At 42.4% G+C, this 4,904-nt stretch overlaps 1 non-coding gene across 1 annotated transcript; it reads right to left on the bottom strand.

The window, feature by feature from the left end:
• Positions 1–3,890: 3,890 nt before the first annotated feature.
• On the bottom strand, positions 3,891–4,009 carry LOC147615732 (U6atac minor spliceosomal RNA). Its single transcript, XR_015262699.1, has one exon. It is a non-coding gene; the product is annotated as a U6atac minor spliceosomal RNA (small nuclear RNA).
• Between the last annotated feature and the right edge of the window lie 895 nt (positions 4,010–4,904).

Below are 4,904 nucleotides of genomic sequence, written 5' to 3'. Positions count from 1 at the left end.
GTCATCTGAATTTTGCAAGTTTGCTGCGCCTGCAGAAATCTGAAATGGTGTCTTCTTTGCCTAAGCTTGAGGCACCTGTCAAGCATGTTTGTGAGGGCTGCATATTGGGTAAAATGCAGCGTGCTTCCTTTCCCAAAGATGGATCAGTGAGAGCTGAACGCAGATTGCAGCTTGTTCACAGTGATGTTTGTGGTCCCATGCAAACTCCATCATTTGGAAACTACCTTTACTTCGTGACTTTCATTGATGATTTTACCAGGCATGCATGGGTATATCCTTTGAAGGCAAAGTTCGAAGTGTTTTTGTGCTTCAAACAGTTTTTGGTTATGGCTGAAAATGTGTCAGAAAGTAAGATGGGCACCCTCCGTTCAGATCGAGGGGGGGAGTATATGTCTTCAGAATTTAATGCATTTCTGGCTGAGCGTGGGATAAAACACCAATGTACAGTGCCGTATACACCGCAGCAAAATGGTGTGGCTGAGAGAAAAAACAGGTCTCTCATGGAAATGGCAAGATGTATGGTTAAGAGTCAAAGTCTACCACATGGTTTTTGGCTTGAGGCTGTCATGTGTGCCACTTATGTACTAAACAGGTGTCCCACCAAAGCATTACAGGTTGTCACTCCATATGAGGCTTGGCATAGCCGCAAGCCATCTGTTGGCCATTTACGTGTTTTTGGTTGCCTGGCATATGCATTAGTGCCTGTGCAACATCGCAGAAAATTGGATGACAAAGCTGTCAAATGTATTTTTGTTGGATATAGTGCTGAGAGCAAAGGCTATCGTTTGTATCATCCACAGACAAAGCGCATTTTGGTTAGCCGTGATGTTGTATTTGTGGAAGATGCAGTTCAGCCCTTGGTTTCATGTACTAAGGAGACAGATATCAGCTCACGTGATGTCTATGATACATTGTTGCCTCTTTTCAGTGGTGCACAGTCAAGTGCAATACCTCATGAGGCAGTTTTTCAGCCTATGCAGGTTTTAAATGATGGCACAGATCAGCCTATATCTGATGCAGATGTGCATGATGCACTTGAGGATGAGAGACAAGAGATTGAGGGCTCTAGGAACATGCCTAGATGGCTGGTGCAGACTTTGCGTGACAGCAAGTTGGATGCCCCTTTGTCTAGTCGCACTCGTTCTGGCTCTCATGGTGCCTCTTATGCGTCAGATTGTTATGCATTGGCTGTTTCTAGTATGTGCGATGAAAGTGAGCCTGTTTCATTTGATGAGGCACAAAGTTCAGAAAATTGGATGGCTGCTATGCAAGCAGAATACGATGCTATTATGAAGAATAGTACATGGTCTTTATGTGACTTGCCCCCTGGCAAGAAGGCCATTGGCACTAAGTGGGTATACAAATTGAAGCGTAAGCCTGATGGCACAGTGGATCGCCATAAGGCTAGGCTTGTTGCAAAAGGTTATGCTCAAGAGAAGGGCATTGATTTTGATGAGACTTTTGCTCCCACATGTCGTATGACCACTGTTCGTAGCATCTGTGCATTAGCAGCTCATAATGGTTGGAATGTACATCAGCTGGACATAAAGACTGCGTTCTTAAATGGAGATTTGCATGAGGAGGTGTATGTATCGCAGCCTCGTGGTTTTGTTCAAAGAGGGCAGGAAAACAAAGTGTGCAGGTTAAAAAAGGCTTTATATGGTTTAAAGCAAGCTCCACGAGCTTGGTATGAAAAAATACATGCATATTTGACTGCACATGGGTTTCAGAATAGTCCAACAGAAAGCACTTTGTATGTTAAACGTGTGGATGGTGTACATCTAATCATTGCTCTCTATGTCGATGACATGCTGCTCACAGGACCAAATGAGAGTCATATTGCTGATTTTAAGGCTGATTTGAATGCCTCTTTTGAGATGTCAGATTTGGGGCATTTGCATCATTATTTGGGGATACAATTTAAGCAGTGTGATGGAGGTATTGCTTTGTGTCAGACAAAGTATATTGAAACATTGTTGCGGAGATTTGGCCTTGAAGACTGCAAGCCTATTGCTACTCCAATGGAGACAGGTTTGAAGTTGAGTCTTCATGATGCTGGAGATCACTTTGATGTCACACTCTATCAGACAGCTGTTGGTTGCCTCATTTATGTATGCATTACGAGGCCAGACATTCAATTTGCAGTCTCACAGGTGAGCAGATTTATGCATAGCCCAGGCATTAAGCATTGGCAGGCAGTGAAGCGTATCTTTCGCTATTTGAGTGGTACTCGGCATCTTGGGTTGTTTTATCCCAAGGGGGGATCATTGCCGCCAGATTTACATGTTTTTTCAGATTCTGACTGGGCTGGTTGTTATGACACACGCGTGTCCACGAGTGGTTTTTGCTTCATGCTTGGAAGCTCATGCATATCATGGTTGAGCAAGAAGCAGCCTACTGTGGCCACTTCTAGTTGTGAAGCTGAGTACAGGGCAGCTTTCACAGCTACGGTTGAGTGTGTGTGGCTCAGACGCCTTATGGCTGATTTGGGTGTTGGGCAGCCATCTGCCACCACCATCTTCACTGACAGTCAGAGCGCATTGGCAGTTGCGCGGAACCCAGTGTTCCATGCTCGTACGAAGCACATTGAGGTGCACTACCATTATGTCAGGGAGAGACTCTCTGCAGGAGAGATCAGTTTGGCTTATGTGCCAACACAGGATAACCTTGCAGACCTTTTTACAAAGGCTCTGCCTCGTGAGAAGTTCGAAGCTTTTCGCAAAGCTTTGGGCTTACTCCCTTTTGTGGATTCGTCCACATAGCTAGACACTTCCCTATACATGAGTGCTAGCTCTTGTTCACCGCATCACTCCAGGGGGGATTTGTTACCATATTATAGTAGTGATGTGTGTGAACACACTTAGGACCGCCGGGGCACTTTTTCCCTCACTAGGAGGTTTTTTCCCACGTGCATTGTATATACGCCCATTATCTTCTAGGGCTTGTAATCTTTCATTTTTGGCACTCATAATACACTACTGTGTTGTGCTCAAGCTTCCTCATCTTCTTGAAGTTGTGTGTGCATTCCTGCAACCCTAATTCCAACAATCCCAAGCCCATCACACTCAAACACATACATCACCGAGTGTAAAATACGTACATAAGACCTTCTGCACGTAATGGTTCTTGGTGATCTACAAAACTTAAAAATATTAATATGACACAAGTCATATGAACAAATTCATTTTATGGCCCCATCATACGCAAGAATTTGCAAACAAAAATGAGCACCAACCTCTTTACTCCACGCTCCTCGATGAAGACTTTGATGAAAAAAGATTCTTCCCGTGCCCATCAAGCATAAAGCATAAAGTGTACTGCGTGTGACTACGCACACAAATCATCCTAACTCTCTCAACTTGGTCGTCGTAAGCTATGTTACAAACAACCTTAGAATGGGCAATTGGGACTATGATTTGCAAGAAACCAATGCATGGGTGTACCTTTTTTGCAATTATGCGGTCTCCAATTTTGAACGTGGGATACATCTATTGCAATGGGATGAATCTTGGTTCAGCTACAAACAATTCCAACAAAAGCCATGCTTATTTTGCAAGCCACATTCATCATCTCGACTATCATCTGCGCATGGATTCATGCCATTGGATCCATTGGAATTATTGCCATTGTAGTAGCTGTCGCCATGGCCAACCTCAACCCATGGAGGATCCACATCGTCGTCTTTTGCACATGAAAATCCTCTATTATGCATGGAGGTAGCATTGATGGAAGCTCGATGGTGGCCAACCCATGGAGGATCATCATCATCATCTTTTATTGATGAACACCCTATGTGATCCATGGTATTGAAGGAAGCTCGAAAAAAACTCATGGCATGGAAACCATTTGATGCCTTGAAAGAGAGAAAGATTGGCACATCTTCGTATTCCAGAAGAGCCATATCCACCAAAAGGTGGGTTGCCTTAACCATGTGTTGTTTTGGAAAGCCCGAAAGCTTTTCCCGTCCTTATCGAGGGAGATGCTAATCTGCTCTCCATCCATTGAGCAAGCCTTTATGCATCCTCTGTGGTTTTGCTACTACTGAAATTGTGCCGTTGTGGTGGCTATGAATGCGGCAATGTTGCACTCGATTCATAGCATGTTTGTGGCTACTGCATGCATGGCACTGTAGCTAAGTCTACCTATAGTAGGTCTCTCATATGAAACTCCACGTTACTAGCCAAGTAGAAGGGTTAAAAACACTCGTAGTAGTTGATTTGAGGCATAAAAACTTTGATAGTTTAATGTTGGTAGTAGTGGTGAAAGAAGAAAGAGAGTATGGGGGGAGGTAATAATTATATATATATATATATATATATATATATATATATATCATTATCTCTTTATATATATGTATGTATAAATATGTGTATATAATACATATACAGATACATAGATACATACATGTGTGTGTGTTTTTGAATTTTACAAATAACATATCTATAGCCGATCCCAAAGATTTCGAGAACCCAAACAATCTTGATAAATGAAATGCTTAACATGATTATAAAACAAAAGTATTGCTAATCATGTTATCAATATTACGAGACAGTATCTCAAGTAGTACACCATGTGTCCAAGAGCTTAAACTGCGAGATATTTGAGAGGGTAGAACCTGTTACAAACAGATAGTTAGCTTATGTGTGTCTTACAGGTGTCTTAGGCCCTACCACATGTTATAGATGTCACTCAAGTACCCCAAAGTTTAAGCTAAAGTTGGGTCAATTAGTCCCAAAATAATCCAATCGCAAGTCCATTCAAAAATTCGGATAGATACCCTGTAGACCAATAATGTAATCCTCCATAAGAAATTCATAACAATCCACAAAGTGGATAGACATATATATCTTCATACCTATGCCCTTATACCTATGCAAGTCATCAGCACTCTAGATAGGCATCAC

Source organism: Cibotium barometz, chromosome 39 (genome assembly GCF_041138505.1).
Source record: "Cibotium barometz isolate CiBa-2024 chromosome 39, ASM4113850v1, whole genome shotgun sequence".
Classification (NCBI taxonomy): Eukaryota; Viridiplantae; Streptophyta; class Polypodiopsida; order Cyatheales; family Cibotiaceae; genus Cibotium; species Cibotium barometz.
This window is presented reverse-complemented; position numbering and strand designations above follow the sequence as displayed.